Genomic DNA, 12,367 nt, shown 5'->3' with positions numbered 1-12,367 from the left:
ACTATATTATCATATTTTCTGCTGTCTTTTCCATGGTTCTTCAGACCTTCCCTTTCCTGCTTTATCCTTACATATCCCCTCTTAGCTTTTCCTGGTCAAATGAGATGATAATTGTAAAGCATTTAGCATACTGCTGAGCAAACAGTAAGCATTATGTACCTGTTTTAGCAATAATTTCCCTTTGCCAGCAAATCTGATAAATTCTGATTAAGATGTCAGTATTTAATAGTGTGATGAGGAGGACTGACTGATGAGGTCACACTCCTTAGGGTATGCTCAGATATTCTCTTTCTGTTTTATTTTTCAGTAACCCCAGGGATGCTTTGGTGAGCCAATGTTCAATGATGATTGGTTAAAGGGTTGGTCCTATGTGGGGATAAAATGTTGTCTAATTGGCTATAAAGCCTGGAGTTGATGATGTCAGGACAGAATGTGCCAATTTTCCATTTTTAGTCTCTTTTCTTGACAACATCTCCTGAGGAACATTGCTTTGGATTGTGTGGTGATGGAGGGGCAGTTGGCAGAATATCTTCATCTCACAGTCATCTGTCCATGGGTACATGGTAACCCTTTCTCTGTGTGTGTATTTATTCTTTCCTGACTTTAAATTAATGAGTATAGTGAATTATTTTCTTCATTTTTCTACTTCTTTTTGTATTTGCCCAATTGAATTTTTAAATGAGTTGTTTTATTGTATGGAATTTCCTTTTTCCATTTCACAAATTCTGTTTTTTAAGGAGTTATTTTCTTTTTCCATTTCACAAATTCTGTTTTTCAGGGAGTTATTTTCTTTTTTCATTTTATCAAATCTATCTTTTAATGAATGACATATGCCTTTTCCAAACCCTCTTGCAAAGTTTTCATTTCCTTTCCCCATTTTTTCTTCTAGCTCTCTTTTAAGATCCCTTTAAATTTCTTCTAGGAGAGCCTTGTATGGGGAAAAGGTTATATTACCTTTTGGGGCTTCATCTAGAGACTATCTGCGTTTATTCTCCTCAGAGTCTGATATATGTTCCTCTCTTTCACCATAAAAGCAGTATATCATCAGAATCCTCTTTATTTTTTTACTCTCTGACAATCTTTGAAATTATCTTCTGCTGATAATTTGTTGCACTCTCGATATTCGTGGGTTCTGCCAGTCCAGAGCTGATTCAGAGGCTGGATTTGCTAATTAGTCTGAGGGTTGTAGGAGAAGGTCAGAAATGTGTGTCATCTCAGCTATCTTAGCTCCGCCCCTGGAAGTCCCTAAGTTAATGAGGATGAAGGGGAATACCAAGGTGACTGAGTTTGGGAGATTCAGAGTTACCCTAAGATGTCCTGCTAGTTCTTGTTGCTCCCTTCATGAAGTTTTCCTTAGATGTGGACTCTCTGCTATGCAGATTTTCTGCTGTTAGACCAGGCTGTCTTCTATTGCTGGGCTAGATCATTGCTTTACTCTTGGTTTTGCTTAGTTGAAGGGAAGGAGAAAATATTACTTGTTCCCCATCTGCTGTATTGGCTCCTTGTCAGTCATGGTTACCTCTGGGGCAGGCTGCTTGGAGGCCACCTTGTAGTCTCTTCAAACCTTGCAATGCCCATAAAGTCATTACTTGGGCACATCTCTCTCAAAATTGCTACTTGGTCACCTCCCAGTTTTTGTGGCTCCCAATATTGGCTTTAACTGATTATGCCACTGACTCTGATTGCTGATGGGATCTCTGCCTCAATCCTTCTCACAGAGCTCACATGCATGGCTGGAAATAGGTTAACTAAAAATTCCATGTCAATTAATATCTGCATGTAATCTAAGGAGTGGACTATAATGGACCACTGCCCTTATTACATTAAAAAGTCCATCACAGTTCCAATGATCTTGTGATGAGGACAGCCATCTATACTCAGAGAGAGAACTGTGGGAAATGAGTGTGTATCATAACATATCATTTTCACTCTTTTTTGTTGTTGCTTGCTTGCATTTTGTTTTTTTTTCCTCATTTTTTCCTTTTTGATTTGATTTTTTTTGTGCAGCAAGAATTGTATAAATATGTATACATATATTGAATTTAATATATATTTTAACATGTTTAACATATATTGGATTACTTGCCATGTAGGGGAGGGACTGGGGAGAAGGCAGGGAAAATTTGGAACACAAGGTTTTGCAAGGGTCAATGTTGAAAAATTATCCATGTATATGTTTTGAAAATAAAAAGCTTTAATTTAAAAAAAAAAAGATCATGCAATACTTCAGTATAAAAGAAGGAATAATGAAGGAATTCTAGAAACTGATAAGTCTCTAGTTAAATGTACAGCCTCTGATCACCATAAAATTAGTTGCTAGCTGATGAATTCAGGGTTTACTACAAAACCCTACCTTGGAGGTATGGATGTCATGATGAACCAGTCTTTAGACTCTTGCAAACTATGTGACCCTGGTGATGTAGCCGTCTTTAAGAGGTCAAAGCATATGAGCTCTTTGATCTCAGAGGCAAGATGAATGAGGCAGGAGATTCATAGGGTGTGAAAAGAGCTCCAGTTTATTATGCTGTACAGCCTTGTGGATGTACATTTTTGCAAGTGTGATCAGTGCATGGACAGTAGGCAATCCCCAATCACCATTCAGAGAAGCAACTCATGGGCTTTGCATATGCATGGTAGCTGCCAATGGGAGGAGAGCCAATCCAGCAATTCAGCAGCTTGCTCACAGGCAAGACACACTGTTCAGGCATCCCTGAACATACATGGCCGTTGGCTGTGACCCTCCAGCTTACACCCCTTCCCACAATCACAAATCATTGCTCCTTGCTCAACAAGGGTGTTTCTGCAACATGGCAGAAAACTTATTGTGCACCAAAGGTCAAGGTGGCCTTGGTACTTCCTCTTGGTAGAATCCCATAATTTAGCACCATAGGAAATTTTTTAGTCTCTCTGACTAGTTTTGTCATTTTTTAAATACAGTTAATGGGAACACCATTTACATAATTAGGTTGTTGGGATGCTCAAATGAGATAATGCCAGTAAAGCACTTTGCAAACCCTATATCTCTCTATAAAAGTCAACTATTATTATTTTTAGTTTGGTAGAACCTGCCAACATTTTAAATAGGCTTTGAAATACATTTAGACCACTTCACTAAACTTCAGAGTTTAGTGGAAAAACAAGATTCGATTTTCAAAAATGACAGAAGAAAAAATCCTTCAATACTTTATTGAAGAACCAGCATTCTATAAGTCAAGGACATTAGATTGTTTAGCTGAATCTTTAAGTTGCAATTTTCTGATCCATATAGCTAAGACATCAGGTCAATAGAAACTGATTGATGGGTGACCACTTTGTACCCTTGGACAAAGAATGTCTTGTTAGCTTATCACTATTAAATAAAAATATGCTTACCATTATAGCTAGTCACTAATTAGGCAAGGTTATCACTAAAAAAAAAAAAAAAAAAAAAGAAAGAAGGAAAGGCTGACTTAGATGTACTGAATAATCTTGTATTTGGGGATGTGCTGACACAAACATGGGCTGTGTATAGCCCATGAAGAGAATTTCTGTGCCCCCATCTTTAAACTTTACCATTGTCACCCTATTTAAGAACTCTGCATTAAGAAGTCTAATCTATACCAGAGATTTCCCATAAGACCCAAGTTCAGATGATTCATTTTCAAAGACTGAATGATCCACTCTATTTTAGATTCCTCTCCACTTTGTCCCTTTTAAATTCCTTTCCCTTGCCTTGGCTTCTTTGTTGTTTTGGATCTTAAATTTAGAGATAAAAGGGAAGAGAGAAAGGAATATGTACCAGGAACTGTGCTAAGTCCTTATAGATATTATCTCCAAATAGGGATGCTCAAACTTTCACTCTACTGACATCACAGGATTACAAGGAAAGGATTTTTTTTAATTTATTGCTATCTTTTAATTTTACATTGCCTAGATTCCCTCCTTTTTTCCTCCTTTCTCCTCCCAGAGAGCCATTCCAGATAACAAAGTTTTTAATTTAAAAAAATAAGAGGGGAAAGGCAGAAATGAGCAAATCAAACACAATGTCAAGCAAGTTGTCATTATATGTAATGTTCTATACCTATGGACTTCTGCAAAGGAGCAGAAGGAGACATCTGCTCACATGTTTCTTTTTTGGGACTCAGTATTTTCTTTGTAATTTTGCAGCATTTAGTTTCATTTGTTGGATGTTTTTATGTATATTGTTTTCCTGACTCTGCTTATTTCACTTTGCATCAATTCAAGCAAGTCTTTCCATGCTTCTCTGTATTCATCTTGCTTGTTGTTTCTTGCAGTATCCTACAATTTATTTAATCATTCTTCAATCATGGTCATTTGCTTTGGAGGGATGAGACCTATAAACCTTAATGTTTTTTATAAATGAATTGTTATTTCTGTCAAAAATTGCTTTTTCTATCAATAACACAGATAAAAGTTATATTTCAGATTGGAGAATGTCTTATGTATGTATATATATGTATGTGCTACATATATATATATACACACAAACATATGTATATATAATTGAGGCTGTTATTTTATGCACATCTATGTGTATTATATGGGGCAGCTGGGTAGCAGAGTGGTAATGGATATAGCTCTGAGTCTGAAGTCAGAAAAAAATGAGTTCAAATCTGGCCCCAGACACTTACTATATGACCCTTGGAAAGTCCCTTTCTCTTGTTTATCTCAGTTTCCTCATCTGCAAAATGAGCTGGAGAAGGAAATGGCAAACCATTCTAGGATCTTTGCCAAGAAAAGCCCAAAAGGGGTCAGTCACAGAGAGTCAGACATGACTGAAGCAACTGAATAATAACCAGGTATTGTGTACGTGAGAAAGGTGTTCTGTTGTATAGACCTACAATGTAGGGAATTTCTAATCTGGATACTTCTTCCGCTGATGCAGATAGGGAACTTATATGTAGCTATTAGTCTTCAATAATTGCCTGGCAGTCCCTGAAGGTTGTGACCTACTCTTGATCTCCTAGCCAGTATGTATCAAAAATAGGACATGAACTTTCATCTTCCTTGTTTGGTTTTGGAAAGCTAGTTTGGTATCCACTATTCACTCTGTCTCTTTGCCTTTCAGCATAGGAATTACCTTAGGTAACAGGCAAAATGGAAATGAAAGGTGATTTCATTTACTAATGGGCAGCTTGGTGTGTTTGCAATCTGATGTTGTAACAACTGTTTTTCCCTAAAGCAATTTGGATGGAATCTACATTCATTCCGATTATTACGATTTCCTGTTTTGAGCCTTCCTTTTGATATGCCCCCAGTATTTTATTTCTGGAAATGACTTCAGCCAATTACATTACATCTTACTCCCTGCATTTGTGTGTGGTTCACCAGAACAGGAACTATGGTCCCTGAGTGCACTTTGCAGATAGCAGGGTACAACATACAGAAAAAGGATAAAAATAATCTAAATGTTATGTGGTTAGAACCCAAGGCCAAGTAAAGTACTATGGGGGTTGAAGGAATCAGGGCTATCTTAGATAATAGACAATATTTCTTTGAAATGTTTCTTTTGCCTAATGCAAAGGACAGACCCCTTCAAGGACTCATAGCATCTTATGATTATAATGATAGGGCTGAAAAGTACCTTAAAATTCATCTGGCCTATCCCTTTTCATTTGTGGCACTAAGTTATTGTTCACTTGTATCCAACTCCTATGTGATCCCTTTTCTGTGGGTTTTTTTGGCATAGATCCTGAAGTGGTTTGCCATTTCTTTCTTTAGTATGCCCCTATTTTACGGATGAGAAACTGAAACAAATAGGAATTAAGTGCCCTGTCTAGCATCTCATAGCTAGCAAGTATCTAAGGCCATATTTGAACTCAGATCTGCCTGACTCCAGATGCCATGCTCCTATCTACTGTACCATCTAGCTTCTTCCAGCTTGTTGTACTATAGTTCAACAACTGAACAAAAATGAATTGTATTCCTGAAATGGGCTTAATTAATAAATAAACTTTAGGACAAGAAGGATCAATCTATCAATAAACATATTAAGTACCTACTTTAATATCAGTTTTGGAAAGTTTTGGGATATAAAAAGAGGGAATAAACAATCCCTGCCCTCAAGGAGCTTACTATCTAGTAGGGAAGCCTTTTTATTAATTTATTAATAATTTATTAATTTATTTAATATTTTAATTTATTATTTCATCTTCACCAAACCAGCTTTCCAAAACCAAACAAGGAAGATGAAATCAATAATTTATTAATTAAGAGGGAAGATACTATGATTAAGAGAAATTGGGAAAAGTTTCCTGTAGAAGATAGGATTATAGCCAAACTTAAAAGAAACCAAGGAAACCACTAGGTAGAGTCGAGAAGGGATAGCATTCCAGGCATGGAGAAAGCATAGTTATGTGGGAGGATGAAGTTCCCACAAAAGAAGGGCTATGTTAACTGTTATGGTCATGGCAGCGGTACTGAAACTACTCTGCAAAGCTTCCACAGTTGTTTTTCCTTTTTCCATGTTTTCTACTCTAGCTCTTCTCCTTTGTACTTCCAATCTATCTACCTCTAGAGTAGCAGGAGGACAGGCACATGGCAGGTCGGGTGAGGTAGCTCATCTTGGTTGCAACCATCCAGAGAAAGGAAGAGTAATTTAGCCCTCTTTTATGTTGCTGAAGGGTTTTCCACTATGGGAGAGGGAAAGGGAGAATGGCACTAGGAATTGGGGATGTGGCCACTGCCCCTCAGGATAGGCACACTCTCTGATGAAAGGTGGGCTAGAAATGGGCTGGGTGAGAACTTGCTTTCAAGCTGTGCAACCCTAGAATGGTTGAGTGGGTGAATTGGAGAATGAAAAATACCCCTATAAAGTGTTGTCAGTAGATTTTGCCTGATTGCCTTAACCAAAATTGTACCTCTTTCCATCATTGCTATTCAGGATATATGAGCTGCCATGACACCTACAACAACGTAAACAGGAAGAGCCTCATTGCTGTGATGGTGACTATCTCCTCGCCTTCCCCATTTAGGTCACACAGCCTATTTTTCATAGGGAACTATTGGTTAAAACTGCCCCAGATTTACTGACCTTTCTTTTGGCCAGGCTCTGGTTGTTTGGAGTAACCATGGAAATAACCTAGAAGTGTTTTAAAAAACCCCTAAACATCTGAACTGACTTTATTAAAAATAATACTGTTTAACCTTGCAACTAAGCAGACAGCTTAGGATGCCAGATCATCAGAGATTTAGAGTTAGGAGGGAATTAGAGACATAAGTCCAAACTCCTCATTTCTTAGATGAAAAAATTACAGGTCAGGGAGGCCCAAGATCATCTATCTAGATCTCAAATATCTGAGCCAAGATTCAAACTCATGGCTTCCTGATTCCATTAAATTTGAAAAATACATGCTCTTCTCCAAAATTAGTATCACCAGCCATTTACTTATGATAATTAATTTAAAATAGAAAAACAAGAGCAAAAATCAAGTAAACAAAAAACAATAAAAAAGGAAACTTTGTCTTGGACCAAAATCAACTTCTATTTTCCTTAAACCAAATTTAGCAGTGTTGTTGGCAGGTGACTCCTGGCAAGTAATGACAACATTAAGAATGGTGACCTCTAAAAAACTTGCTCTGGCTCTACTTCAGAGGCTTTCACAGCAGAGATACAAATAGTGGCCAAATAGTGACCAAACAGTGATGTGCTGGTAAGTGGTTAATAATCAATCATCTCTTGACACTTCAACCCCCAGTGTTCCAGGGGACACACTTTTAAGCTTAATCTTTACCTTTTCCTATCACTTTCTTAAATCTAGAAAATCCAGGATACAATAAAACAATATATGCTTTGTAGCATTGCTGATTTCTGAGGCACAAATGCTCATACTGAAAATCAAAATATCTTCTCTAGCATTGGCACCCCAATGACAAAGCCCTGTAGGCAGGCAGGCAGATCACAAAATAATTTCTATGAAGAGAAAATCAAGAGAAAAAAATGACAGGAAGTGCAGAAAGTAGAGGGATTTAAAAATTTATCTTGCACAACTAAGTTTTATTTTTTTTTTTCTTGCAGTTCAATAGAAAGTGAAATTTCCCTCAGAAGAGATTTTTTTTTTTTTTTTTTTTTTTTTTTTTTACAGAGCATGAAGGGATCGTTTACAACAGAGCAGCAGTTTAAATTTCCCCTCGATTCTTTAGGAGCTTGTAAATTGAGACTAATTTAATGAAATAACACCCAGATTTCAAAGACTAGATTATTCTGTGAAAGAAAGGACTAGACTGGCTAAGATTACTTAAGGACAGAACTGGAGAGAGAGGGGGCAGGGAAAACAGAGACCTGCAATAATCATTGTCCAAATAATTGTCCATCATCCCGAAAGTAATGATATTCCAAGGCTAGGAAGTTAGAATCCTTCAAAGAGGATGTCAGTAACAACTGAGATGATTTATGGCCTTATTTACTGTCTTATATCTGTACTCTGGAATCCCATCAACCTGAGCAGTGGAATGCTAAGCATGAAATATTATGCAGGACCTTTGTTCAGGAGATTGTAAAGAGAGAAAGGCATCTTAGGGGATTGTTTTGATGACAAACATCTATGCCAGGAAGCAGCCACCTGCCTACACATTACATTTTGAAGATTAGTAACTGAGGTGAGGAAAAGCAATCACCTAGATTCCCTTGGCTCTTTTCTTCAGATGTTATTATATAGGTAGGTGTGTGTGTAGGTGAAATGTTCAATTTGTTATGCTCCTATAGTGGGTGAGAGAGGCAGAGAGGAAGAAGCTGAGGTAGGGTGCTGAAGGCACAATCCTCACCTTTAACATTTTATTAATATCACACACACACACAGAGGTTAGTTATACACCTCTTAGGTATAACTGCTGTTAGGTGACAGCAAGTCACCTAAACTCAGGCTGTTTTTAGCCCTTCCATATTGTAGGTGTTGGGGAGAGGAGAAGGATAGGTATTAGGGGTAGGATGCTCTGAGACCTGGGAAATTTGTATAAAATATGTTGGCCCTCTCTTTTACCTGAAGAAGTCTGAATTTTTTTTCTGTTTCTTTTATAAGGTATTTATAATATCTTATTCTAAAATTTGGGTTAAGTATTTGCTCATAGACCCTGTGTCATCTGCTGGCCTTTGTGTATGACCTGAGATTTCTACAAAACTCCCCCCAAATTTCTGTTTAATTTCTTATTCTAATCCTAGGTCTATTGAAACCACAATGGGAAAAGTTGTGATATAAAAAGGATGGCTGTATTTGGAGTGTCAAGCCTAGCATGTGAAAAGCCCAAGTTCAAAATTGACCTCAGACATGTACTAGCTTCATGATGCTGGGGAAGTCACTTAACTCTGTCTGCCTCAGTTTCCTCATCTATAAAATTAACTGGAGAAGGAAATGGAAAACCATGTTGATATCTTTGTCAAGAAAACCACAAATAAGGTCAGAAAGAGTCAGATATGACAGAAAAATGACCAAACAATATAGGTATTAGTGACCCTACTCCCCCCCCCCCCACACACACACATTTTGTATTTGTCTGGATAGTGTACTGGACCTGGAATCAATAAGACATGAGTTCAAATCCAGTTTTACCCTAGTTATGTGGTTCTGAATAATTAACTTAACCTTTGTCTTTCTTAATTTACTCATATGTAAAATAAAGATTATAAAAACACTATTAGTATCTGCTTTTTTACTTACTCATTTTAAGACCTTGCAAAATCTATTTTCCATTTTCTGAATCTCAGTTGCTTCATCTATAAAATGAAGTTAATAATACCCATCCTGTTCTCTCCTATTAGAAGACTTGAATAATATGATTGATGTGAATATTATAATTCATAATAGAAATGTGAGGTCTTATTATTGTTATCCTAGAACAGGTAGATCCATAGTGTATGGTCTGTAAATCTATTTTGAACTCCTTAGTGGTGGTTAAATCTAGACTTCATTTCCAAGTTCCTTGGGAGCAAATTTTATCTTCATTTCTTTTGCATCTAGAGCCTTAACTAAGAATATTTTCATCTGGGATAAAAACAATTTGGTACAATGGAGGAAGGAGGATAAAAAAAGAGCCTTTTTTCTACAGATTGATCTGATCTTTTGGGGGACTGAAAAAAAAAGTGGGAAGAAGAGTTCTGCTGCAATGTGGGAATGTGAAGGTGTGTAACCTCCCAAAATATATTGGGATTTCAAGCTCTTCATTATATGGGGACTCCAAAATGTTGAATTTGGGTACCAAACCCCCAAAATATTGGAGTTGCAAGACTCTGAATCTTTCCCAAACCCCAATATATTTTAGAGGTTCAGTACCCCCAAACCCTAACAGTACTCTGGTGATATCCTTCAAGACTTGCCTCAAGTTCTTCCTTTTTCAAGAGACATTTCCTGATCCCCATAGATGTTAGCAGCAGCTGGGTGATACAGGAAAGAATGTCTGGTCTGGAGTGAGTTCAAATCTGACCTGGGTAGGTACAGATTGGTGAAGAAGTGCAAAGTGAGATATGGGGAAGTGATCTCTGTGGGGAAGAAGCTGTCCTACAGATAAGAAACGCCCCTGGCGTAGAGCAACAAAGCGCTGTTTGTCGCATACTATTTATAACTCTATTTATTGTTGTTATTGCTGTTCGGCTGTGCCCAGTTCTTTGTGACACAATTGGGGTCTTTTTTGGCAGAGAATGAAATAGTTTGCCATTTCCTTCTCCAGCTCATTTTCTAGATGAGAAACTGAGACACAGGATTAAGTGATTTGCCCAGAATCGTACAGCTAATAAGTATCTGAAGCTAGATTTGAATTTAGGAAGTTGAGTCTTCTTGGCTCCAGATCTACCACTCTATCCATTTCGCCACCTAATTGCTTTAGCTGGCTTTGTACTACTGTTGTTGATGGATTTTAAGGAGCTTCTCATAAATGTTGCTTACTGGTCTGGGCTGAGTGGTTAATCTGTTGGCATCATTTCAATACTTGTTTGCATTAGCTACTAAGTAACCCACATTGTCACTAGAAACAAATGCCTGGAAAGGTTGAGGAGTGTGTTTTTCAGCAATATGTTAACAAATGTTTAACAATCAGCTCAGGATGGAGAGAGGAGGAAGAATATAGATAGGAGACATTTTTTAACTTAATCTTTATTAACATTTTCTCTGTCACTTTGATTGTCCAGGCAATTAACCAAATAAAATGTGGAATTCTGATCTGAAGCATTTGCCAAGATCTGAGTAAATGCTCACACTGAAAATTTAACAATTAGCAAGACTAGTTTCTCCAATACATCCCTGGTTTTGATTTGGGTCAGAATCCCAAATATTGTTGACTCTTAGAATATGTGAATTTTTAGTTCAAATTTTTAAAGACTCAGAATTTTTTGTTGACATTTTTGTTAAGCAATGAATTGTGTCAGTAAGGAAAGTTGTATTTTGACAGCCTTTGAAAACATACCCTGGTGTTAAAATGAAAGGGGAATAATGCATTTGCTAAATAAAAATGAAAGCCCCTTGGGCTTGCTCCCAACAATACTGATCTAAGAGGAAGTGACAAGAGATTATCTAAAGTGGTCTGTGTGTCATTTAGGGAACTGGGAATGGAACCATGGATTTTGGACCCTCGGTCTATTTTACTAATGATTGTTCCATATTCTGTCTATAAATAGGCAATAACATAATACTCTTTATCTGACTTGGATTGGATCAGGCTTGGACTCTCAGCTTCCTTTCCTTCCCTATCATCCAATTTTAAATGCTCTCTGAGACTCAGGATGTAATAGGTTCACTGTGTCCAGAGTTCAGAATGAATACAATTTTCCAACATAAGGCATGCTAGAAATACATATTTAAGACAAAACATGGAAATCCTACAAATTAGTGGTAAATTCCCACTTAGGTTTTTTTTTCCTTCTTCTTCAGGAAGTCTGCCATGGCTCTCTAATTCTTAGCAAGCACAAAGCTCCTCTTGACTGATTCAGAGTGATTACCTTGGAAATGCCACTTCCCAGAGTCAACAACACTTTCTAAAATTCCTGTCTCAGCTTCCCCTTTGTTCTCCAGGCATTGGCCAGTAATATATAAAAGCCTAATTACCCAGCCTCATCCCAGTCTTTTCATCCCAGAATTTCATTGCAAAGAACAAATCAAGGCTTTTTGCATCTAAGCATATAGAACTCAGCATAGGCATTACAGATTGAAATATATAAAATAAATTAGTTTGAAGCAGCTGGAATTAGGCATTTATATTTTAGAATTTTGAATTTTGTGGGAAAAGTTCTAGATGTTTGCTCAGCAAATGTCACTACTTTAGCACCAAAACAGACATAGATGGTAACTAGGGTGGAATGACTTGACATTCTGTCCTAGGATAGTGATATACATGGATGGTACTCCTCAAACCAGTTTTCTTGTGCTTTGTGCCTGAAAGACTT

The sequence above is a fragment of the Sarcophilus harrisii genome, chromosome 3 (assembly GCF_902635505.1).
Source record: "Sarcophilus harrisii chromosome 3, mSarHar1.11, whole genome shotgun sequence".
Taxonomy (NCBI): Eukaryota; Metazoa; Chordata; class Mammalia; order Dasyuromorphia; family Dasyuridae; genus Sarcophilus; species Sarcophilus harrisii.
The sequence above is the reverse complement of the archived record's forward strand: the minus strand, read 5'-3'. Positions refer to the sequence as shown.